Source organism: Amblyomma mixtum, chromosome 7, assembly GCF_055824585.1.
Source record: "Amblyomma mixtum isolate Tamu chromosome 7, ASM5582458v1, whole genome shotgun sequence".
Taxonomy (NCBI): domain Eukaryota; kingdom Metazoa; phylum Arthropoda; class Arachnida; order Ixodida; family Ixodidae; genus Amblyomma; species Amblyomma mixtum.
The window spans coordinates 92,221,389-92,248,719 of NC_143018.1; the positions used below are offsets into that span (position 1 = coordinate 92,221,389).

Consider the following 27,331-nt stretch of genomic DNA (forward strand, 5'->3'; position numbering starts at 1 on the left):
GGAGCAAATATTGGCTATTTAACTCGCAGAATGGCGTGGAGATCAAACGAAAAAGTATGTATTTTTTTCCTTCAGACATTCAGTCCCTCCACCATCACTACCCGTTTCCACCAAACTGAAAGGCTTGGCTCACTTCTGACTAATTGGCGGACCAGCCAGCCTTGGTGACTCTGGCAGAATATTGCGTGAAGGAAGCTCTGCCCCGTTCAAAGTTCCCGGGCATCGTCTATAAGATACCTTGTGACGATTTCAGCTCCGTATACATCGGAGAGACCGGAAATCTGCCAAGGCGGGTAAAAGAGCACCGAAATGATGTCACAAAAAACCGGACGGCGTCAAGTGCTGTGGCAGAACACGCGCAAAAAGAGGGGCATAAGATCGCTTGGAATGAAGTGGAAATCGTTTCTACAGAAAGAAACCTATCAGTGCGGCTGCACTTGCAATCCCTGATAAATACAATCGACGCCGAGCACTATCAACAGGACCAAGGGAAATCTCCACCCGACTTACGCAAAGTCCTTACGTCGACTGGTCAAAGCTATATAAGCTGCATCTTAATCGGTCGGTTATTCATTGTGAACAAGGAACCCGTAGCGGTTCCGAAACGTCAACTAACTCTATTTTTCACGTGGTCAATGACCCAAGTTTACATCTTAATATTGCTACACTGTTGGCCGTTTACTGGCGCCGTCATGCGGTACCTTGGCACCAGCCTGTATTTTTTTGTCTTCTCTCTCGAGTGTGGTTTGGTTGGGTGTGCCCTGCACCTGCCATGCTAATACTGGTACTGCCTTCTTGTAACACTTCGACGTACGAAGGTGTATTTCCCTGATGTACGAAGAGCTCCCGGGAGCCTCCAACGCCGAGCTACACCACGTGGGCACGACACCTGTTCACAAGTAGAGCCGTCACCTGCGAGGCTTGGATCCCGAGTTCAGCCCTCTCGTGACAGCACCCCGCCCCATGACGTTCACGGTGGCAAGCCAGACCATCCACACCGCCGTGAGTTCCCCACCGCTGCTTCTCCATGCGCCTCGCATGCCCGCGTCGTTATGTGGCGACAAGTATGAAGACGTGGAGGATTGGTTGGACAGAGAGGTGGCTGCGTTTAACCTGTGGAACGAGGACCGAAAACTGAGGCATGTCGAGGACGCCGCCATGACGTGGTTTGAAAACCACGAGTCCGCAGTCAGCACCTGGCGACACCTTCAGTAGCAGCGAACGGAAGGAGCCAGCTGTACTTGCCCTGCAGTCCCGAGCGCAGCGGCCAAATGAAAGCGGTGCCATGTTCGTAGAAGACGTGACGCGGCTCTTCAACGGCACAGATTCTTGTATGTCTGAAGCGAAGAAGGTGCGTCACCTTATGCGAAGGGTTAAAGAACAGATTTTCATAGGACTTGTGCGCAACCCTTCTAGCACTGTGGTCGATTTTCCTCGGGAGTCGACAAGCATGCAGCGCGCCCTGCAGCAAAGGTTATCGCAATACGGCCGTCCGGCGCATATAATTGGTATGAACGACCACAGGCCCCTGCACGGCACCGTGAATGAGGCCCTCCGTGAGATCTTCAGGAGCATTGAGTGCGAAAAGCTACGGAATTTTCGCCCTGTCGAGCAGCACTCGGGTGTCGGAGTCATCTCTGATGTTCGTTACGAAGTACGTAGAAGGGTGTGGCCTATGCTTTCTCTCCAGCCGCCGCCTGCGCCATATGCCGTGACGTAAAGCGAAGCGCTACGCAACTCTGTCCCAGCACCACAAGCGTTTTACTCCTCTTCTCCTCCTGCAGCGTATTAACGATCCTCTAGGCCGCCTGCTTTCCCTGACAAACACCCACATGTCAGGAAACCAACGTTTAGCGCACATCGAACAACCAGCCCCGGCGTTACCATTGCGGTGAAGCAAGCCGACCCCATACTGCTCTACTGCACGTACCGCCGGATGGGCCTGCGTGGGTTTTCACCAGACGCACCCCGACCACGCTTTGGCGTACGATGCCCTGACATCGATCAGTGCCTGACCGCCCACATCCATTCTGCATCCTCGCCACAACGCCAGTGCAGGTCACCGTTGCCCCGTCGGTATCTTCCCCACGTCGCCAGTTGTCCATCGGGCAGTCCGCTAGTCCGCACCAGGAAAACTGGACGGCGAACTGTGAGGGTAGGGCTGCCGTCACGCCACATTTCGAACAACATCCTCCGCTCTCCAACTTGACCTTTCAACACGACCTTTCACGCCACGCTCCGACCACCTTCGACACCCAGAGCAGCCTGCGCTCGACGTCTCATTTCGAAGAACACCGCGACCATGAAGTCTGAGTCCTTCCACGGCACACGGTCCAGAAAGTGAGCTCGTTTCCGTCGAAATACCAGCCGTCGCTGACAACCACCATGTGACCGCCCTCATAGATACTGGCGCCGATTCCTCCGTCATGAGTCGTAATCTTGCTACTTTCTTCAGAAGTGCACTGAAACCCTGCCACGGAGCAAACATACGGACAGCTGGCGGTCATGTGTTGGCGCCGCTCGACGTCTGCACTGCTAAGGTGCAGATTCGCGGTATCATCTTCACTGGCTGCTTCGCTGTGTTGGCTCAGTACTTCGAGGATCTGGTCCTCGGCCTCAATTTTTTTTCGCGAAAATGGTGCTGTCATCGACCTCCTCGAACTTGTGGTGACATTCTTAACCTGTGCCCCCTAGCTGACGAGAGTCAGCCGGGCAAGCCAGTTTTTAACGTGCTAGACGAGCACGTCACATTACCACCGCGTGCCACCTTGCATGTTAGGGTGCAGTGCGGAGACCCACGCGCGTCCAACGGCATCGCAGAAGCAAACCTCTCGTTGGTGCTCAGCCACTGCTGCTGAGGGGAGTTTTTGCCCTGCATGAGCGAACTCAGTTTCTAGTCATGAACTGTAGCGCTGAACACCGCCATTTGCAGTACAATATAGCCTTGGCTGTTACAGTGTTAATATACAAGTCAGATACAACGGCAAAAAGACAAACAACCAAAAAGGTGGAACTGGCTAATACTAGAGGAGGCCCCTACTCGGCATAGCCGAAGATGCATAGCATCTCACCTTAGCGCAGAACCCCACTTCCGGCTCCGGGGCCCGGTTTTAAAGCCTTAAAGGTCCGGCCCACATTTGGCCGCTTCCAATCATGTTGCACTGCTCACATGATTGGTTTACCGAGAGCATGGCCAGCCCTCCAGCTTCCGTAGGGCAAAACGCCCTTTCCACAAACAAAAACGCACGGTCGTGCCAGCACGTGCGGAGTCGGAACATTCTCTCCGCCACAAAATAAAATAAAAACAAACACAAATATACATTCGTGCCAGCACGTGCGCGAATCAGTACCGCAGGACGGTGGACACCCGTAGTTCCCGGCGCGTTCGCGAGCGGTCGCGTTCCAAGAAAGGAGACGCTCCGCTTTGAGCGCCCCTAGCCACGTTCCAATGACCCCACGTACACTGCCGATCCCTTACACGCCCTTCCCAAGATTCTACAAAGGGCTCAAATGCCACTTTTAGAATTATAACAAGAAGGGATCGGTACGGGTCACAAAACCAACCTGTGGGTGACATACCGTAGCTACACCAGCAATGGCACCAACAAAAGTAAAAGCAAAATGGACACAGGCACCAACACAACATAAGTAAATGGCACAAATACACACGGTGGCATGCCTGCCGTGCGCCGTAACACGGCGTCCATGTAACCAGTTCACTTGCATGCACGCCCGCGTCCTGCTCGCGAACGAGCACACACACACACCGACACTCGCAACTGGAGCGTTCAGTAGCACTCGCACGACGTCCGTAAGTGGCCACGTGAGCCTCCTTGGTCGCACCGAGCGTCCCTGTGTGCGTTTCGAGCCACTACGTGTTAATCAACCCGATTAACGCCTGACGGTCACTCACTCGTTAGGCTGGTGCCACAACGGAGCGATAACTAAAAAGTTGCTGACCCCCAGGATCGAAAACGTGGTATTCGATGAGTCCAAATCCCTGATCACGCGACGCCCTTGAGGGCACGCTCTTTTCGGCGCACCAATACGAGACGCGTGCTGCGTAAGGAGCATAGCCCCTGTCCAGTGTAATCATATCAGTGCGACCGGTTTTGCCACCCGGGATTTGGCGTACTGCAGTACGGAACGTACTGCTCCACGCGCCGACTTTCAACGTTAAGGCCACGCACCTGCCTCCAGCTACTCTGCCTCGCTTGGAGCCATTTGTCCCGTTCCTGCACGGGCAAACGTTGACGTTGCCGTTCCCTGCTTGATAGGCATTTGCCGGCTTCGTGGCATCGTCTAACTCCGAGGCTCCATGAGCTCCCTCGCAGTCACTTGACCCGAGCTTGTCTTGCGGCAAGTCGCCACTCATTGCCGGGTTCTCAAATGACCTGGCCGGACACACACCGAGTGCGTTCAACAACTGCACGGAGCTCCGCCCGGTAGGCGCAACAGGCCCACCTCCGTTCTATGGCTCGGATGGAACGCTCCGGCCATCACTGGCGCTACGAGGCACTTCCTGCCCTATGGCCGACACAGTGTGTGTTTGCAGCAACGCCAGATTTTCACCTGTTACTAGCTCCGTGTCCGAGGTCACAATCTTAGTCATAGAGCCTGCAGGAATTCCACCGCTGTCCTGTTTGTTATCGGACACCTTGGTCTCGACTGGCCCTTGATCATGAGAATTGGGCTGCTCCTGTTCTTTGCTAGCCGCCCCCAGTGGCGGAAAAGCTGTGATATTTCCGCGTCTTTCAGGAATACTGTTGTCACTTCCTGAACCTTTTGCGGCGTTTCCTATCAAAGATGCGTTCCCGCATACCGGCTGATTGCTTTCAGCGTCCTCACTGCTGTTTCCGTGACCTGTGCATGACAAGCATAATCCTTTGTCTTCCAGCACAGACGACCTCTGTGCTCGGGACTCGGAGCAGTTCTCCCTGGCTAGTTGGCTAGCTCTCCTAGACTCTTTGAGCTTAGCCAGCTCGAGCTCTAGCTGCTGGCGCCTTGTTTCTAACGCCTGCAAATCCGGAGGTTTTTCCTCGCATTGCGCCGCCTTTCCTCCATTCACTTTTGCAAGCTCAGCCTGATAATAAGCTAAGCGCGCCTTCACCAATTCCACTCGATACTTCACATCAAGTGAGGGCCGGCTTGGATAACTCTCCATACCGCCTTCCGTACCCCTCAGCTGTCCTACCGGCTCAAACACAGGGACGTGAACAATGCGACCAAGGAAACTCACGGTTTCGATGCGTCGATCCGCATTGCCAGCTCCTTGGCGTCGGGGTCCACCGCCACTTTCCCCGGACGCTGCGATGAGCTGTCGCACGCCGCTGGTCCGCCGCCGGTGACCGTCGAGTTCTCGACGCGCTGCTTTCCTTGACCGGATGTAGTCCCGCGTCGCTGGACACCTGCCGTGGTCCTTGCGTCCTTGCCGCCGTCTCTCCGCAGGTCCTTTCTCGAACGCTGCTGTTGCCTGATCGTCGCCTTTCTCCCTGCCTTCAGTCTTCTTCCTGCGCCGTCTCCCGATGGCCGCAGGATCCTGTCGACTGCGCCAGTAAAGTTTCACAGGTTCTTCTTCCTTCCTCGCACCCGGGGTGCCCCGCCAGAGACGGTTGGTTTAACTCTCAAGACTGAAGCTTGATCTTCGCACCAGAGGTGCCCCGTCAGAGACGGTCTCAAGATGTGTTGACACGCAGGGATAAAAAGGAGAATAACTGAAGATTTATATACAAATATTTACAGAATATACAAGTTAGATACAACGGCAAAAAGACAAACAACCAAAAAGGTGGAACTGGCTAATACTAGAGGAGGCCCCTACTCGGCATAGCCGAAGATGCATAGCATCTCACCTTAGCGCAGAACCCCGCTTCCGGCTCCGGGGCCTGGTTTTAAAGCCTTAAAGGCCCGGCCCACATTTGGTCGCTTCCAATCATGTTGCACTACTCACATGATTGGTTTACCGAGAGCATGGCCAGCCCTCCAGCTTCCGTAGGGCAAAACGCCCTTTCCACAAACAAAAACGCACGGTCGTGCCAGCACGCGCGAATCGGTACCGCGGGATGGTGGACACCCGTAGTTCCCGGCGCGTTCGCGAGCGGTCGCGTTCCAAGAAAGGAGACGCTCCGCTATGAGCGCCCCTAGCCGCGTTCCAATGACCCCACGTACACTGCCGATCCCTTACAATAGGCGTCGGAAAATTGTGTACTAAAATTAAGGACTGTCTTTATGTGAAGTCTTGATGAGGAATCGGTTAGTATACGCGACGCTCGGCCACGTTTTCACTTTCTGCTATGTTGTTCCTTTTAATATGCGCTCATGTTGCTTATTTTCCTTTGTTCTTCTGAAAGGAGATACTTTTGTTTCAAGTATCCATCCACTACTTCACCTCCTTGTGATTGTGACTGTGTAACCACCTGGAAAATTTGTAATAAAACTTCTGTCCTGGTTATTAACGTTCATAGAGTTTGAACAGAAAGATATCATGTTTCGGATTACGATTTTAGCTTTTTTTTACCTCACTAAAATTTGCGCATGAGGTTGGTGTAGCTACAATGTCAGACTTTTAACGCAATATCAACCATTGTTTATCGTCATTGCAAGGGACAATTTGCTTACACAGCAAATTTATTAAGTAACTGCATTCTGCGTTGCTTGATGGTATTGGCGTTTATATTTTTTATTACAAAATTAGGCAACAATTTCAAGACTGCCTTTTCGCAATGACCTAATGCGTCAGTACTTCACACGCAAGACTTTTCCAGCGATCACTGCTTGACTCCGTCGAAGCATGGAGTCCAGGCAGCTTTCAGTGAATGTTCATTACATGCTTCTCAACATTTGCAGCTCGACTTTCTGCTAGGCGCTGCAGGCTTTTTTGTTCCTCATACAATGCGTGATAGTAATCTAGATGTATTCAAATAAAATAATCTCTGTAGGCCTGCTTGGCCACTCCATAAGGTCCGCCATTCTTCTTCATCTGATTTTTCACGAGATTGAAGGAGCACTTGGGGACGCAATTCTGTTGAAACTCGTATTAGAATCTCAGAATCTTGCGTGCCTATAGAAGTATAAACTTTTCAAGAATGCTGTAGGGTTCGGCACACTGCCGCCTCTGTTTGTATGTGCATGTGTTGCGATCACTCCTCAAGAGGGTGGTGGCCTAGGCTGCGCGTCCCGTTTTGTTTCGTTTTAGTGCACGCCGTTAGAAGGGGAGGAGCAGTTGGAACACCCATGCTCTTCGTTTGGCTTACCCGTTCATTCTTGCGTTTTCCCTTGCCACTCCAGACGGCGGAGCTCTCTGCAGGCATCGACCTTGGGCCCGTGTCCACTGGCTTCCCGGAATCACATCTCCCGGGGGGAGCCGCGGCCGGCCATAAAGAAGCGAGTATGAGCTAGCACGTTAGAAAGTGTCCGATAGCCCCCGATGTCTACCGTCCATGTGGTCCTCTTGGCAGAGGATTGCGCAACCGCGTAGGGGGGAATTCCGGGGTGAGGGAATAACCCTGACATCAGTTCTGAGCTTTCCTATTCGTTAAAACTGATGTCAGGCGGGAAGCTGCAGTTAGCACAGTTTATTTTTGCGCGTGGAAAGGGGCGCGGGTAGATCGGTGTGGACTCGCGAAGGGACCCGCGCCCGAGGGCTTTTGTCTCTAGCTACTCCTAGCTGCCAGGCGCTCGGTCTGGCCGAGCGCGGAGGTAGCGGCCGTTGAGAGCTGGTGCAAGGCGCGCCAGTTCGACCGTTGGGACGCGGTGTCCATCGACTCTGTGCAGGTGGTCGGCTAAGCCAGCCGCGGATAGTTGTGGCCGTACCGTCTCTTGTATCCATTTGTAAATAGCCGCTATAGAAGCTCATAATTTCTGCTCAAATCGCTTCGCCTGAAAGTCATTTAATTAAGAAGCTTTTCAAGCGGTGCATACAGTTTCTAGAGTCCACCTGACCAACAGCACCAGCTACTTTACTAATGCCCTAATCAGCCTCTTCGCTCATGGTAGCTTGAATTCACGAGACAAACTCCCCGAGCGGAGATACAGCGCTTTACCATTACGTTTTCGCCTTTGAGGTTTAACATGTGAAGTTGATAACAAGGTCTATATAAATTGTGTTTAGAGCAACGTATTGACGCCGCTAAACTGAGGAACGTTTTCTTCAGCTTGGAGAACGGTGCTCGTACGTGGTACGAAAACCGTGAGGACGCTCTTTTGTCATGGCACGAGTTCCGACGTCAATTTCTCGCCGCGTATGTCAGCGCTGATCGTCGGGAGCGAGCTGAACGCACCCTGCAGTCCCGCATGCAGATGCCCAACGAAACGGTTAACATGTACGTCGAAGACATGACGCGTCTCTGCCGACGGGCTGACCCAGCCATGTCGGAAGCCAAAAAGCTGCGCCACCTAATGCGTCGTGTGGAAGAACAGCTTTTCTCCGGCCTCGTGTGCAGCCCCCCCAAGCACTGTTGCCGAGTTTCTAGCAGAGGCTGTCACGATGGAGCAGGTCCTCCGGCAGCGTTCTACCGCGTACGACCGGCCAGTCCTTGCTGCTTCTGTTACGGAGTCTCTCCCTGCGTTCAACACCAATACCGACTTCCTTTGTGACATGATCCGCACTGTCGTCCGTGAGGAGCTGCAGAAGATCTGTGGTACGTCGCAGCCCACGGCCACCTCCCTTATGGGCGTTATCCGCGACGAGGTGCAGCAGGCTATCAGGCCTCAGTTACTACGCGGCGAACCACAGCAAGTACAGCCAGATTACTACCGCCCAACGTACGCTGAAGCTCTGCGACGCCCTGCCCCGAATCTAGCGGCATTTACACAGCCTATCCAGACGGTCTACTGCCGCCCGACGTATGCTGTCGCTTTATGACGCCCTGCCCCAAATGCAATGGCGTTTGTTCAAACCCATCACGACGTCCCACTACCCTCCGTGCAGCCAGTGCTGCACATCCCGAGTGACCGACGATCCCTGCGCAGAGCGGACGTCTGGCGTGGCCCTGACCGACGACGTTTGTGTTTTCATTGTGGGGAGCCCGGTCACCTGTTCCGGCGGTGCCCATATCGTGAACTTGGCCTGCAGGGTTTTTCCTCCGATGCGCCAAGACCCCGATTTGGCCAACGGCCCCCTGCGATTGAAGAGCACGGGACGCAGCAACCCCTGTGGTCCATGGTGCGCCGTCAGTCCCGATCACCGTCCCCTCGCCGGTCATGATTATCACCGAATCCGCACAACTTTTCGCGAGCGACAGCGGACCGCTCGCCCAGTATTCGCCGGGAAAACTGAAGACAGCGACCTCCGGGGGCGTGGTCGCTGGATATCGATGCTGTAAGGACCCCCTGACGACGCCGACATCCGATGATAGAGCTTTGTCGACGTCGACGACAGCAGGTGAACTAAAGGAGCGATTCTCACTCGATATACCCGTGCTTCTCGACGATCACACCATTAGCGCGTTGGTGGACACAGAAGCTGAGTTTTCAATTATTAGCGGCAAATTGGCAGCGCTTCTGAAAAAAAGTTACGACTCCCTGCTCAGGCGTGCAGATCCGGACGGCGGGGGGCCGTATCATTACTCCGCTTGGACAGTGCACGGCTAGGGTCTAGATCACCGACTCGACGTTCATAGCTAGCTGCCTGGTGCTCCGCAACTGTTCTCGTGACCTTATTTTGGGCGTAGATTTTCTCCGTGAGGATGGTGCCACTATCGACCTGCGGAACAGAACGGTTACGTTTTCTACAGCGAAAGCCGACGACGCCTCCGGCGTTCGCCAACGCAGCTCTGCCCTTCGTATTTCCACTGAGACTGTTTTGATCCCGCCGCGCGCCAGTGTTTTTGCAAGCGTCGAATGCTATGATGGGTTACGTGATGGACCTGCTGTCGCCGAGGGCAACCTTTCCCTGCTGTTGACACACGGCATTTGCTCGGCCCGAAGCCGTGTCCACATCAATAACGGTCGGTCGGAGCTCCTAATTACTAATTTTACGAACGAACCACGTCGCCTTTTCCGAGCTACTACCATCGCGTGGGCTGAGCAGTTGGCCGATGTTACTGAGTGCTTTGCGTCCGAGGCCATGGTACATCCGGACACATCCCTGGATCGCATCGATATTAGCTCCGGGCTCTCAGCGTCTCAACAGCGCGACCTACGTGCCCTCTTGCTCCAATACAAAACCTGCTTCGCATCCTCCTCGAAAGTGCGGCAGACGGCGGTCACGAAGCATCGAATCATCACTTCCGATGATGCTCGCCCCATACGACAGCAGCCGTACCGCATTTTCCCGAAGGAACGCGACGCCATCCAAACGCAGGTTAAGGAGATGCTTACAGACGGCATTATCCAGCCTTCTAAGAGCCCGTGGTCATCGCCTGTTGTTCTGGTAAAAAAGAAGGATGGCACATTGCGCTTTTGCTTTGATTACCGTAAGCTGAACGCCGTAACGAAAAAGGACGTGTACCCGCTGCCTCGCGTCGACGACTCACTCGAGAGACTTCGCCGCGCCAAGTATTTTTCGTCGATCGACCTAAAGAGCGGATATTAGCAGATTGCGGTTGATGAAGGAGAACGCGAAAAAACTGTATTCATCACACCCGACGGCCTATATGAAATTAAGGTGTTGCCCTTCGGCCTTTGCTCAGCTCCGGCGACGTTTCAGCGAATGATGGACACTGTCCTGGCTGGCCTCAAATGGCAAACCTGTCTAGTTTGCTTAGATGACGTGGTGGTGTTTTCAGAAATCTTCAACCACACCTTGAATGCCTTCGGACCGTGCTGGATGCCCTGCGATCGGCCGACTTGACTTTTGAACCCGAGAAGTGCCACTTTGGCTACAAAGAGCTCAAGTTTCTCGGCCATGTTGGGAGCGCCGACGGTGTAAGACCCGATCCCGAGAAAACTGACGCTGTAGCCGACTTCCCCCGTCCTACAACAAAGAAAGCGCTCAAGCGCTTCTTGGGTTTGTGCGCCTACTACCGCCGTTTCATCGCAGAGTTCTCCAACATCGCTGAACCACTGACCCGTTTAACGCGGGAAGATACACTGTTCGTCTAGACTGACGCGCAACAGGCTGCTTTCACAGAGCTGAGACGACGGCTGCACACTACCCCTGTGCTAGCTCACTTTGATGAGGAGGCTGCTACCGAGATACCGACGCTAGCAATATTGGGCTTGGTGCCGCCCTCGTTCAACATCAAGAAGGCGTGGAACGTGTGATTGCGTATGCGAGTCGCACACTCTCGCGCACAGAAATCAAGTACTACACCTCAGAAAAGGAGTGCCTCACTGTCATCTGGGCCACTATGAAATTTCGGCCTTATATCTACGGTCGCCATTTCAGAGTTGTCACAGACCACCATTCCTTGTGCTGGCTGACCATTCTCCGGGACCCATCAGGCCGCCTAGCACGTTGGAGCCTTCGCCTTCAGGAATTTGATTATACAATTGTCTATAAGTCCGGACGTAAACACGAAGATGCAGATACACTCTCGCGCGAACCCGTCGAGCAAGCTGACGACAGCACAGATGATGACAATCATTTCTTAGGCGTGATCAGCAGTTCGGACTTGGTGGCAAGGCAACGTGCTGACGCTGACCTGCGGTCTCTCATGGATCACCTCGAGGGCCTTGCTTCCAACGTACCTCGATCCTTTTCCCGCCACTTGTCCTCTTTTTGTATTCGCAATGGCGTAATCTACAAAAAAACTCAAGCAACGGTGACCGGACCTACCTGCTAGTCGTGCCATCAGACCTCCGCGACGATATCCTTCCCGCGTGTCATGATGAGCCCACCTCTGGCCACTTGGGATTTGCACTCACGCTCGCTCGAGTGCATCAGGCCTATTATTGGCCTAAACTTGCAGCGACCATCCACCGCAACGTCAGAGGTTGCCGTGAGTGCCAGCGTCGTAAGTCGCCACCGCTAAAGCCTGCAGGTTTGCTCCATCCAATTGATCCACCTAGCCCACCTTTTGACCAAGTCGGCATTGATCTCCTGGGCCCGTTCCCTGTATAATCTTCTGACAATAAGTGGATCATAGTGGCGACTGATTATTTGACGCGATATGCGGAAACCAAGGCGGTGCCGCGCAGTACATCCTCTGAAATTGCGCATTTCTTCATACACCACATCGTTTTACGACACGGCGCCCCGTCCTCCGTAATCACCGATAGCGGCACTGCGTTTACAGCGCAGCTCCTGCACGAGGTGTTCCAGCTGAGTCACACGACCCACCGCAAGACTACTGCATACCACCCGCAGTCAAACGGGCTCACGGAGCGCCTCAACAAAACCTTAGCGGACATGCTCTCAATGTACGTCGACGTAAAGCACAGGACCTGGGACGAGATCCTCCCATACGTGACGTTTGCCTATGACACGGCGCTTCAGGAAACGACTCGCTTTACGCTGTTTCGCGTCGTTTACGGGCGTGACGTGCAAACAATGCTCGACGCCATGCTTCCGTGCACCCCTGCCGACCAAGCACTCACGTCAGACGCCGAGGAGTTTACCCAGCACGCAGAGGAAGCCCGGCAACTGGCCCGTATGGACATCCGAGGGCAGCAGGCCACGGATGCACAACGCTACAACCAACGACATCGACACGCAGACTACCACCCCGAAGACAAAGTTTGGATATGGACCCCAGTACGTCGCCCAGGCCTGTCGGAGAAGCTCCTGAGCCGCTACTTTGGACCGTACACAGTGCTGCGCCGCATCACGGATGTGACGTATGAGGTTCTCCCCGATGGCACTTTGCCGAGCTCGCGCCGTCGACCTCAGCCTGAGGTCGTGCACGTACTGCGCATGAAGCCTTACTTTACGCAGTAACGGGCGTCGCCTCTTCTGCGTTTTATTTTTATTTGTGCTGCAGCTGTTGAGCGGCACGTGACCGTTTGTTCACTTGCTTACTTCTTCCCGTTCGCTCAAAGTGCGCCCACATTTTTGCTTTCTTTTTTGGGGGGAGGGGGAATAATGCCGCCAGGTGTCCCCGGGCGGCGCCTAGAGAACGAAGAAGTGAGGGACTCGCGTGCTCTTGGAGCTGGGACTCTGCTTCTCTGTTTGCGGCCTGTGCATAGCCCTTTTGATTAAGGATCATCTGTGACAGTATACAACCGGACCCATCATTCATGCACAAGAATTTCAATTCGTCTTATGTAATCACTCTTTTTCATTCGTGACCTCTCCACACCAGGTGATCCTTTACCGACACCATCCTGACAACCCAATTCTTTCCACAAATGTGCGGGGTTTGAGATCAGCGCCTGTCGTTTAGTTCAGCACATTGCACGTGACGTCTCAAGGACCATGCAGTTACTGTAGAGCCTGATAACAGGGTCCACTGTTCGGAAGTGTCGATAACAGTCAGTGCATAGTTCTTTAGGCTCGCACGAACAATGTCTTTCTTGACAACTTAGATGGTCGTACTGATGTGTCTCCTGTGAAGATCGAGAAACCAAACCACATGTGAACCTATATATCTCTTCAAAACTTGTGAAGGCGTAGACTGCGCTACTATATGAAATGTAATGAAAGGAGATGGTGTTTCATTCCATGGTCGTAGCAGCGGAGAACTGCCATTTGAGCAGTCTTGATGACATTATGTTACCTTCATACTCTACCCACTCCTTATAGAAATATGCAGTAATACTCGCAACCACAAGTTATGCCCGCTGAAAATGAAAGCAAGTCATTAATAAATCGAAACAAAGGGATGATGCACACAATGGTAAGTGCCCGTGAAAGGACAAAAATATAAAGCTAACTGAAAGCAGACAGTTACGCCCCCAACAATTCCTGACGGGAGAAGCTCTCATTATAGTCTGATATTATAATCGGAAATGGGAAATAGGTCGGTTACATCCGTGATATTTGAAATTTATACGAAACATTTACCACGTCATTTGTTTTTGTTCAATACTTTACTTCACTATAGCTCGTGTTTCTTATAACACACTTTTCTTTAAAAAGCCATGAAAGATATTTTGATCCGGTCTGTGCAGGCCGTTTGATGGACATGGCGGGCATGAATAACGCGCTAAAGATCAAAATAAACCTTAAATAGTAACCTAAAATAACAAACTACTTTTATTTCCTGGCTTTAGGCACAAGACTGTATTGCGAAATTCAAATCGTTCGTGTCTTATTGGGCCCTTGGTAATGAACGCTAAACAATAAACTTGAAAAAGTTCAAAACAGAGACGCAAGGTTTGTCCTATGCCGGTATTCGAGAACTTGATACATAAATTAAGGATGGTAAATTCCTTCCTCTCGACGAAGAAAATCTGCGAGTTAAACTCATTTCATGACAAACGGGCATTCTAAAGGATATATACTTACACAGCCCGAATTATATCTCTTCTCACACTGATGATTCTTTTATTAGCTTGGAATACAATACCAGAACTAATATGAACGCCAGTTCCTTTTTTGTTCGTTCCATCAGCGAATTGAATAGTCTTTCAGGGCTGCAAGTGGGCTGGGATGTTAAGATTTTTTTTAAAAATTCTGTTATCCCCTGCTGAGGACACTTGGGCTAAGCGGGGCAATCATTGAATAAATAAAAAAGAATTCCGTCAATATCGACAATGAGCCAACATTTCAAAAGTTACGAAGAGGCAACATTGTTTGAGATATCGAAAGTTGAAACAATATCTTCCAATGCTCCGTAAATTGGCTTTCGCTCGTTGCACAATAATCAAATGTTCTGGCTACACATGGTGTCTTTTCGAAAACAATAGAAACGCCTCCTACACAATAAAAGAGATAAAGTGCATAAGTATTTACCTGGATTAAATATTAGAGTGAAGTCATTTGATACTTCGGAGCATCCAAAGTATATTTTTCGCCCTTGATATCTCGGAACACATTACTGAAAAAGAAAAAATATTGAAAGCCTTTTCGCTTTCTGTGTTGGTGTTCGAAATCTAGCATTGCGCCTTGAAACAAGAAATATAAAAGGTTGATTACTTAATTTAATTATTGCGTCTTTCTAGATTAACTTTATTCCTAAGTGCGGTATATGCACAAACCACGTGCATATACCGCACCGAAGTACATTTCGCGGCTTTTTAAAAAAAGAGACCTCTGGCAAATAATTCGAAACACCCGGTACACCATTAGCCATTCTAATTAACAGTGTTATGGCCGATATGGCCAGTTCCTTGGAATGGGATAAATTATTTATACATCTAAAATGCACTTCGATATGGTGCTGCTTCTGAATGGAAATTATAAACAAATGACAGCCAATAAGAGCTTGCTCGCTTGTGCTGTTCTGCTTTGCCTCAGAGAGACAGAAATTTGCTTTCTCCTGAAAAATTGCCCCTCATATGCTCCTTCAATGTTATTCAAAGTGCTCCTTACATGATTTTTAGCATCGTGCTTTACTCTATCACGATTTACCACCATGTTCAAATGTGAAAAAAAAGAGCATCGGTAGCTTCATCCAACAGAACAGAGCACTTTTAAAACAGCGCAATTTAACCACGGTGCAGGGGCCGATCGTAACGGAACTACGGTGACAAAGCGTGCAAAAAAAGTTACGATAGCGCAGCACCAGCGCCATCCACATCTATAACTGACATCACAAGATAATTTTTTTTAGAAAAAAGAACTGTGGAATTGCTCTTCATTCATGGTCCGAACTGCGCAGAGCTCTTTTCTGAAAGGTCCGGGATGTGCCTGGTGCCGCAATTCAAGACTGGCTTGCCTACATGGGCCTATACTTTTCGGAATCCCTGCCGAAAGCAATTACCCTTTGATTTTTCAGTGTTCTGTCTCGAGAGGCTAACTGCGCTTCGGAGAGCGTAATGACTTTCGGCAAAAGAGCGACGCACGCCCAAAATTCCCGCGTGAGTTTAAGACTACGGCGTTAACTCTTTCCATGTGTTCACCTTGTCCGGTCATAAAACTCATAAAACTTTTTCATAGATTGATGTTGCTCCCCCCGGCTGCCCACACTCTAACCTCCCCCAACTTCTTTCCTCAGCCGATCACGTGCTGCGAAACTTTTTGCCTCCCTTCTGTTCCGTCTATCCTTGCTCTTCTTTTAATCTCTATGCCCCGTACCCTAACCTGCCGCAGTCAACTTCGGGCTTAGCTTTTCCTTCAAGCCGCCGAATAAGCCACCATTAACAACTGGCCAAGGGACGTTGTGTGCCTCCTTGACAAATTCGACATGATGCCTTGTCAAGCAAAAAGCGAAACCTGCCAAAAAACGGCGAAACCGACCAGAAGGCGTTGTGAACGACTGTGAGAACACCCTGTCCGATTGCCATATATTTCTTATTTCGACAGAAACATAATAATAAATGGTTTGGACTAAACAGTTACCCACAACAGCTTTCAATGATCGCTTTTGAAAGATTTTTCGATTAGAATCCTTCGCTTCCTTGATCACTTCACTACTTCTGTAGTGGCTGCAACTGTAATTCTTGGCCGTATTTACTGCCAAGCTCTGCCGCTGCTCCCCAGTTCGGTCACTAATATGCAACGCCTGACAACACATGCGCCCGCGTTTTCCTGGTGGACTCTCAGTTCATATTACTACGCCCTCCAGGAGAATTTATCGATTAATGATTTTCTTCTAACACTTGGCCTCATCAGAGATCCAAGAACTATTACACCTCCGTGCCCGCCATGCTTCTTTGACACAGTCATGAAACGTTCTGAACTGTCTTGGCATATCTTCCCAAAAGAACATAGAGATTTGCATCTTCGGTGCTCGAACATTGCCTCTCTTTTGAGAAAACATACTCGTTTCAAAGCTGCATACTTTCGGAAGTCAAAAATAAAATGAAGGAAAAATAATCCTCTTGAAAGGGTTCTTTTTCTTTAAAACTCTTTCTGTGTTGTGCAACATTCACATTTTTTAACAGCTTCCAAAAACTTCTTGATCGGGCTAAAAACTTGAACATAATAAATGAAAGATGATATCGCTATTTATATATTTCAAGCACATACCAGAAGCGCGAACCTTACGCAAGAACGTCCATTTATTTCTGCTGGCACAAGTTCCTTAAGCCCATTCGTGAGCACACTTACTTCTGAAGCGAGCAAAGGCCACCTGCTGGTGGCATTCTTACAGCATCACCAACACCAGGTGCCAAAGCGAGCGATGCAAAAAGAAAACAGGCAAAAGGAATGGGGCGATCTGCATGCTTGAACTAGGGGTACTCCTCTCACGCGCATGAACAAATAAATACATACAAAGCGCAGTGCGTATCCGGATCACCACGAGCACCTCACTGTGGATCCAGCGCTGGAGGTACAACCAAAGAAGAAGGCAGGGCTAGCTGCGAGGAAATTTTTGAGTGTTGACAAATCCGCCAACACGGACAGGCTTTTTCGAACTCTCGCTGTACGTGATGCCTCGAGGTCTAGGCTTTCATACCTAACACGGTTTACATTTTTCATTGCATATGATTCGGGGAATTTCAGCACACACTCACGGTGTATCTGTGCGCGAGTGCGTAGGCGCACGTAGTCTTTGACAAACGTAACCAGGCTTTATGTTACCAGTCGTATATTAAAGCTATTATGCCAGCCCTAACGCTCTAAATCTCTGTATGGTAAGGAGAACCCCTGTTCTAACCTTCAAAGACGTTTTTGATCTTTATGGAAGCCATGAGGGCTCTATTATACAAATGAGAAGCAAAACATGGAGCCTGGTTACTTTTGACAAAGACTGTACGTATGAGAGAGCATTTTCATTAATCCGCGTTAAACGAGGGGTTTTTAGAAGTTCCGGACCAAGGAAGGCTACTCAACACCAAATATACGAGGTCTGTTAGAAAAGTATCCGACTTTATTTTTTTTTTTTGCGAACACCTTATGGATATGAAACAAGCGCGCTTGCACCAGCCGACCTTGAACCTTCGTGCGCATGCACGAATTTTTTCCGGCCTGCCGATAGCGTCAGTCGCTGGGACGCAGCGTTTGTGTGAGGCAGTGCGCAATGCTCTCGTCGGTTTTTTATTCCAAGGAAAATGGCGGAGCGATAGGAGCTGCGCTACTGCAGCAAATTTTGCCAGAAACTGAACGACAGCCAAGTGGAAATCGTTCGGAATATTCATTACGGCTTTCGGTGAAGATGCTATGAGCAGCATACAAATTAAACAGCGGTACAATTGGTTTAAAGACGGCCGCACATCGGTGGAGAGAGAGCCACGCTCCGGTCGGCCATCAACATGCCGAAATGACCAGGTCATTGCCGAAGTGAACGCTGTGGTGATGCGGGACCATCGTGTGACTATCCGAGAAATTACGGAAGAGGTGGACATCACCAATTTTTATGCACATTCGATTATCACCGAAGATTTGACCATGGAGAGAGTAGCGGCGAAATTCGTGCCGAAGCTGCTCACGGTGGAGCAGAAGCAACTTCGTGTTGAAGTCTCACAGGACATGCTAGATTCCACAAACAGTGACCCCGACTTCATCAACATCATAATCACTAGTGACGAGTCTTGCGTGTACAGGTACGACCCGGAAACCAGATCCCAGTCGTCAGAGTGGAAGCATTCCATGTCACCATAACCAAAGAAGGCCCGCCAAGTGCGCAGCAATGTCAAAGTGATGCTGACAGCTTTCTTTGACTCCCTCTGTGTGGCACACCACGAGTACGCACCCCACAACGTCAAACAATGACAAAGAGTATTGCAGGGACGTCCTCCGTCGCCTACGTGGTGCTGTGCGGCGCAAGAGACCGGAGTTGAGGTCAACAGGAAATTGGCGTAACCATCACGACAATGCTCCTGCACATTCCTAGCACTTTATTCAGACTTTTTTGGCGAAAATCCAGACTCCTGAAGTTCAACAGGCTTCTTACTCTCCTGATATGGCCCCCTGCGACTTCTGGCTGTTTCCCGAAATCAAGAGGACATTGAAAGTAGCCCGATTTAAGACAAGAGAGGACATTATGGCTGCAACGACAGCTGAGCTAAACTCCATTCCGAAAGAGGCCTTTTCGGAATACTTCCAACAATGGCAGCATCACTGGGAGAAGTGTGTGGAGTCCCAAGGAGACTACTTTGAATGTGATTAGGTCTCTAATGCTCCAGTTATGCCAGTTTTTTTTTCTTCGGGAAAAGGTGGGATACTTTTCTAACAGACCTCGTATACAGAACGTGCGTGTATGCGGGCGTGCTTGCATACGTGCTTTCGTGGCCCAGCTGAATACCCTTTCCAAATTTTTGAAAGGGAACTCCCTACTGTGAAATTGTACAAACAGCCGTGCTTTCGTGGAGTTTGGGGGCATTCGTGTGCTTACCGACCATCTGCGCCCTTTACAATGATCGAAGATTACCCTCATTCCACGCAGAGTACACCTCTATTAGTCTGCGTTCACACAGCTCCAAACTAATTTAAATCTTGTTTGACAGCGCCCTCCTTTCTAAGGTTCGCGAGTGGCTCATCGATATTATCGCATGCAAATAGCCGACACCGCTGCTCTGGGATGATGATTGATATTGAAGTAAGCGGGTGGTATATTCCTCCTCCGGTGCGGACCAACTAGAATAGTTCAACATCTCAGAGAGCCTTGAGGACCCGGGCGGTGCTTTGCATGAGCGACTCGAAAATGCCATCGCTTTCCCGATATGGCACGTTTAAAACTTTAGAACAAATTCCCTCTCCAGGCCGACAAAGTAGGCGTGTAAAGGATTGTTTTAGTCAGCAGGACTTGGTTTCAGTGATCCGCCACGAGGAGACAGTCATCAGGTGCTCAGGTTACGGAGAAAAGCTTGTCTCAGTGTTTGTCGGTTACATAACCATTTCCGTTATGACCTTGAAGAGGTCAAGAGAAATAAATAAGTAAATATTACATAATACTGATTAGAGTCATTCCAGTCAGGGAGAACGGAATATTAGTGTAGAAAACTGAGAAGAGGTTTAAGAAATCTCTAATGGCGATGCAAGTATTCGTAGCCAATAACGTAGCACAGCACACCTTTACACGCGTACGCTTCAGCACCTTCAAAGAGAACGCATGAATGGTAAAGACAAACATACTTTAATGCCAGGCAGTTCTACTGAAATCTCTGAGCAGTACGTTCGCGATATTGCTTTGGGTCTGTGGTGTCAAGTGCGTCAAAGGCTTAGAAACGCTACACGTGGATGGCCTAGTCGAGGCCTCGACGAGGCAAATTCGGGAAAACTTTGCGCAAACTAACACAAGACGGAAGGGAGAAACACGCACACACACACGAGCGCAAAAAAAATAAAAGTTATCCTTAATATGTCGCTACACCAACTGGCCCAACGTCCTCCTTGAGTAGGCTATCCACTTGATGCGCTAAGAAAATGAATTTTGCCTTTATACTTTGTTTTTTACTTTCTGTTTCTTGAACGAACTTCTTAACAATTTCTCCTTTCTTTTTACAAAAGGAACTCCATTTTGAACTGACTTTGCTTAGAATTCCTTGGTTATGGCAACAGACAGCTGACTTTCTACTGATTTTGTCTGGAGTTCACTTCCACTGACAAAAGCAACTTGGCTTTCAACTGACTGCTCCTTTATTCGGGCAACGAGATTCACTTTGAACTCATTTGATTTAGACGCCTTTTGACAAAACGAAGCTAACTTTCTTCTCACAGAAGGATGTCAACTTTTAACTGGCTTTCAGGTATATTTAAATGAGCACCTGCCTTCAGTCGTCCTTTAGTAAATTGGAAGCAAATAAAGGATTGTTTTTCCTTCTTGTGTATTTTCTTCCATGTGCTATAAATATAGATCAATGTTTTGTTCTGAATGATCAAATTTTACTTTGAGTAGGCTACTTAGCCTATTATAAAATAAAGAAAAAATGGCTAGGCCACCCTTACTGAGTCATCGCCTATATTGCCCCTTCAGAGCGCAAAGCCCATCCTCCCTGTAAAAACAGAAAATAGCTACTTGTAAGCATTTCGTGAAGCGCCTTCTAAGTGTTTTGTCTTACCAGTGACTTAGAAGTTGGGCAGCGCATATGGTCCAGAAATACGGCAATGCGGACCACTAGGGACCGAAAATATCTGGGCCGTCGTGCAGCTGATGATTTAGTTCAGTAGGATAAGGATGCGAGCTATTTTTTATCCTTGACTAAAGAACTACAGCGCAACACAGAGACAACACGCAGAGTCGTTATGTCTTGGCCCTGTGTCGGCAATTTTAGTGTTACGCTGTTGTGCTTTAGTAGCGGTGGTTTACAACTTTTTTATTCTTTATTGGTTTTCAGGGAAGCTTTGTTAAAATTCTGTATAGGCTCGGGTCCTTTTATGTTATAATCATTGAAGCCAGCTATATATAGCTGGCACCAGTATGTATACATACTGGTGCGAGCTGTGGCAACCGATTTTTTGTTCGTTTTAGAGCCCGATGATATATAATTATGGTCTATTCTGTTGCAGGTTCAGGAGCCGCACTTTGTAATGATTCAATCTCCCATTCAAACTGTTCGCCCCTTTACGATTCGGAGTAGGATGGATCCGTGACGTCATGCCTCGCAGCCTACAAGCGAGGTCAGTAGTAATCTATGGTATCAAAGTAGAGGGCCGGCAAAGACAAAGGGGCCAAAGAACTGAACAAAAAGTTCTTACAAGAAGCGGCCCTCCACCAGTGTTCTGCAACATGCGCCGTTTGTCTTGTGCACACCTGGTAAAAGCTGTGGAGCCGGTCAAGACGCAAATTTTCGCTCACAACGTACCACAGAGATGTCAATAGCGATGACAGTTTTTTGAAGGAATAGTTTTTGGTCTGCCAACCCCTGGATTTGAGGTTTAGTAGCAGCGTGGGGTCCGCACAGCGAACCACAACAATGAAATGCAATAGGGTGGATACTGGGGAAACATGGAGAAAGGTACTGCGCGTCAAGAAAAACAGCAGGTGCTGTACAAGAGGCATGAAAGGGAGCACTTATGCGTACAGCGGTGAGGGAGAAAGAGCTGCCTACTAGAGGCGCAGTGCGGAGGGCGATAAACTTTTTTAGCTAGCGGCATCTGTACTGCTGCGCCACGTGGCGACGCGCAAGGTAAAGCGCGCGCTAGAGAGAAGGCAGCGCTTAGAGCATGGCTACTGCAGCGTGTCATGAGCAGATGAAGTATCGTGAAGTAATAGTGGTAGTGGTTTATTAAAGGGATTCAAAAATTTAGTATTGCTAAGTCCGAGATATTGTGCGAAAGTGCAGTATTTCAGGCGGGCACCACCGCCACGTACCTGAAAGCGCGATTGAGGTGTCCACTGAACCAGCGAGCCAGTTATGCGCGTCTCCAACCTTTTCATCGTAAATTACAATTGTACCCAATGTAACCAAGCTAATAACAACAATCTTAACCAAGGTATACCAATACCTCTCGCTACGTATACCCTGGCATAGCAGAGCTAAGCCACTGCCAATTTTTTTAGCTTTCCTAAAATTTCAGCATTGAAATACGAAAGAACGGAGAGCACTTTGGGATGGTGTTCTTGAGTTTGTCCTTTACGGCGGCGTCTGCACAAAAACACCGTTTCTGCAGCAAAAGCTGTTGTGGCCCTGTTTCCAGGTCACGCAACGTCGATCTCGGCGTAAAGCGAAGTAGTTTGAGAAAGAAAGCTGAGAGGGAAAGCATATTACGCTCATCATACTCATCTGCCAGAATTCGGTATTGTCACGCATGACGCCACCGCAACGCGCCACACTGCCTGCTATATACGGATTTATGAGCAACCTTGTGCGACAGGGCTTGAGAGATAGTCGCTCGCAGCCGCACGACAACACGGCATGCCTACCCTACACACCTACCACAGCACTGAACCCCTACTTTGCACATTTGCTCATTATTACTAGACACTGCGACTGACATCCACATGTACAGTTTTTTTCGCTGTCACCGAAAATATGAATACCAAACGGGTAAACAACTTGCGAGTTTCTGCCATTAAAATTTCTTGTAGACCAGAGGAAGAACGGGATGAAAACGAATATATGCGGCATTAGCGTGCCGCCTAATGTACTCGTTTCTGCTTCTGCTTCTGCTTCTGATTTCTGCGTTTCTGATTTGGATGAGAATGGTTTGCCACATAGCGAAAACCTCCGTAGGTTAGGCGGCCGACTAAAACGGAAGAAACACATGGAAAAAATCATTGACGGAAAATGAAGAAAAACAAAACGCCGAAAATAATGTGCCCTCCTCTGAAATGAGTGAAGAAAAAGAGAGCAAAAAATCATTATGGCTCTGTGAAGACCGCTGCAGTTTCTATATTTTCATATTGAGAATAGAGTGGGAAGAATATCTGCTCCTGAATTCAGGCGGAATGTTTTCGGGAATGAGGATAGAAAACACATTGCCACCGTTATTACGGATGTACCTTCCGCTTTTTTCGAGGCTAATGTTCGCAGAATAAACAGACATACTTGCCGTTTTCTAGGCAGTTCTCGGTTTCTGCAAAAACCGAAACAGGGCTTGCACGGAAACAGGTTGCCACGTGTGCATTGAAAGTTGAAACATATAACGGCAGAAAAGGTTTTTCCAGACGCACAGATGAAAAGGTACATTTTTTTCGCCTTTATTGGCATAGAACATATGTGAACTGAGGCGTGAGTTATTCGTCTAGCCTGGTGTTCCTATCTTGGTGCAGAGTCCGTAGACACATTTCTTTTGTTTCCTCACTAATTCTTGGAGATAAAAGCTAGTCTATAACGTTTGCCTTATTTACTATCTCGAATGGGTTAACGTAGGTAATAGTTATATTAATTTTCTAGGTTACCCTTAATTGAAGGGCTTACTTCTTTTTCAGCTGTTTAGAATAGAGACAGCTGAGGCTTTCGATTTTATTTTTTGTCATTAACTCACTACTTCAAAGCAAAGCGCATGCTTAAAGCTTGGATTGAGTGAAGTTAGGTAGATGTTAACGGAGCGCTTGTCTGTATGCGATTTTCTGAATCACCACAACAATGTTAGTATGCAGGAACTATTGCTTTGATTTGACTAAAGTTTGGCATAAAACATGAATTCGCGGAATCATCGCTCTGGATCATTCCATGCTGTTAAATATGACATACGATATCTTTTGTATAATGTGACCAGTTGGTATACATCCTTAGTAACACTATTTGTAGAGTCAAGGATGCGCGAAGGTCTATTAAGTTTTACAGAAAGGATTCTTCACAGCTCTGTGCTCCCAATCTACTCGAAAGAAATATTTAAAGTGCATATTTTATTCGTTTAGAACGATTCACATGCGAAAAATACGTTTCTAGAAAAATAGAGCGAGTTTTGCCATCTTAAAAAGCGGTATTCAGGGAGCCGATTCACACTTAAGTGTAGTTAATATCGAAGCCATATAGGTAGTTCATAATTTCCAACATTTCCGCAGTGGATAAATTGATCACAATGCCAGTTCTCTCTTTTAAGTGGGGCGGATGCATTCCTTCTTAGCCAAACTTATCAGAGCGACGATCCGCAGCAACTTCCATCATTTGCCGTGAAATATGGGCGACATCCATATTTCCCCTTGTTTACACTGTGTAGCTGTTTTTTCGCATATGGAAATAAGTTGCAAGCGGTCCCGCGCAACAAATTTACCGTTCCTCTATCCCTATTCTTAATGAAACAGAAACACACCGAAAAAAAGACACCATGGTGTATTTCTTTTTCCCCTTGTGGTTCGCAGTATACAGTGTGGCTAGAATAACAATAAGAATTCCATTTGTTCTGTAATGCGTTTTTAAGGTACAGGAAATGAGACGGAGAGAGCTTCGTGCAGGTTCGGCTTATTTTTTCTATTTTGATTTTCCGTTATCTAAGTGCGTCGGAATTTACTACCAATTTTCTGTGCCTTTTTTTTGCAATAAATATAGGGTGCAATGAATTCGTGACGCCTAAAACGAATTCTCTTTCTTCCACAATAACGGTTTTTGAGGATTCGATGCCATTCAAGGATCCAAATGTATGAAGGTTTTGCGTAAAGAATGCGAAGTATTTTTGTCCTAGCATTAAAAAAATGGCTGAGGCTTAAATTGGTTAACCCTGGTCAGATGCGAAGCCCCGAGACGCGCGTTGGGTGGGAGCCTGGATTGCCACGGAAGCCGCGTCCGCCTGCCCGGTGGACCCTCATCTTCCTCTGTCGTGACGTCATGTGTCACGTGGTATGCCACGTGGTGTGACGTCACTGTACCACGTGTTGTGCACGGCGCATAACCACGGCGAAGGGCTGTAGTGTACCTCCGTCTTCCTCGGTCGTGACGTCATGTGTCACGTGGTGTGACGTCACTGTACCACGTGGTGTGCACGGCGCATAACCACGGCGAAGGGCTGTAGTGTACCTCCGTCTTCCTCTGTCCTGACGTCATGTGTCACATGGTATGTCACGTGGTGTGACGTCACTGTACCACGTGGTGTGCACGGCGCGTAACTACGGCGAAGGGCTGTAGTGTACCTCTAGTAATATGCTTCGCATAAAATGGAGTCGAAATGCCGATTAAAGCCCCTAAGATCTTTAGGCCTATCCTCACAGCGAAAGAGAAGGACGGAGAAAATTGATGATGACGTCATTGGAGCTTAGAATTGAGTCCACCGCTGCCTTCACCCTCCCCACGCCATGTGCCCACACCATGCCACCAAGCAGCGCTTCATGCGCTTTACGTTAACTGGAATTAATTTTCTGTGGAGAAGTCTGTGGAGAAGTCTTTTCACCACCTAGGTTTTATTTGGACGTTACGTTCCTATTTCAAATGCTAGCAAACAACGTCTTCGCACGATTTACCCACAGGATTAGAAAATTCTATTCCTTCAAGCTGGAAGCACCTGAATACTTCATCCGTTGCCCTTTAACCATCGCAATGGCGCAATTGACGAGCAAGACGCGCCGCAGCGCTAGGATGGGCTGATTCCCTCGGATTCTCTCAAAGCTGCTCGAAAGAAACGGAAGATGATTGCAAATAAAAAATTTCGTTACTCTTTTTGTGGGCTATGAACGCAGCACATCGTTTTGTTTAAACCTTCTATCAAATAATTTGGGTGCAGTAGTATAATGATCCTTTGCATTTTTGGTGAAGCAGCCCAGTTGGCTATGGAGGGCAGGGATTATTTCCGCCACCGGGGTTCCCTGACCTTCAGCGAGATCTCATTGCTGGGGTGCATGCGCAGTTTTCCTATCATCTATAAGCTATGACTTCAGTCCTCGCGGACGAGTGCTATAGCCACTGAACCACCGTGGAGGGTAAAACAAAGTGTGCAGCGGGTTATACGTGTCTACGGTGCTGCCAATGATAATCTGATTTCGTGGCGCCGGATTTTAGTGGCATAGCGGAAAAGCGCAATGGCTAACGCGTTTCTGATATATACAAGGTGAGGTCAGATATCTATTTTCTCCCAGTATGAAGTCAGAGCAAAGCTTGTGCCGAATAGAAAATCGTTGGATACCCGGTAGCTGTAAGAATCGAACCTCACACCTGTAGCCTGCGATGCGGAGGCTCGTTCAACTACACTACCACTGCAATTTGCCGTCGCTGCTGCACGCCTCGATTACAGTTCCACACGTCATCGACTCAATGTACCATTTTCAACAGGTATGCGGGTCCATTACGCTCGTCGCGGAAAGGAATCACTATCACAATGACGGTGCGAAGATGCCTACACACAAGGCAATGACAAGCGTGGGTAGCAGAATGCGTTAGCATGTACAGATTACAAAGCAGCAGGTAAGAAATCCACGCTGATGAATTGAATACCTGGAATAACGCAAGGAGAAGATAAGTGAAATATTCGCTTTTAGATGGAGCTCATCAGTGTCCCCTGATACTTGAAACCAGGCGTCTACCCTCATCTGCCAGAGCCTAGTCCATATTTTTGTCTGTGTCATGGGAAGGAATTCACGGGATGAAAATATGGTGCGCAGAGGAAATGCACCCCACTCTACCTCAGTCTTATTGAAATGCAGCCTCAGTGTCGATGTACTTTTCTTCCCTGAGATATTTCCTTTATTGACCAGCACAAACATTTGAGGACCTCAAAAATGGTTTTAACTGATTAAACATTAATGAAAGCCTCTCGATCAGCGCGGTAGAGAACAAGCGCCTTTTGTATGCAATATTATGTGAATACTGTAGCCACTGTGGAGTGGCCCACAACGAGACAGAAGTGCGTGTGATTAAAAGCAGTCAATAATTAATTAACTGACGGAGAAATCGAAGTGGAAGCTTATTATGAAGCAGCAAGTAGGAGTGCGTTTTAGTCTCAAGATGACTCTTTGCAGCATGGTAAAATCAATACGTTAAAAGGGGACCTGACGACATTGGGCGTACCCTAATGTATTAATCATGAGGGTCCACAGGGCTGCTGGACATGAGTCGGCCTTTTGTATTCAGAAAAATGGGTGATGGCGAG

The 27,331-nt window shown here is 48.8% G+C and overlaps 1 pseudogene; it reads left to right on the forward strand.

The window, feature by feature from the left end:
• Nucleotides 1-963: 963 nt before the first annotated feature.
• LOC149336843 (uncharacterized) lies at nucleotides 964-14,001 on the forward strand (annotated as a pseudogene).
• Nucleotides 14,002-27,331: the final 13,330 nt, after the last annotated feature.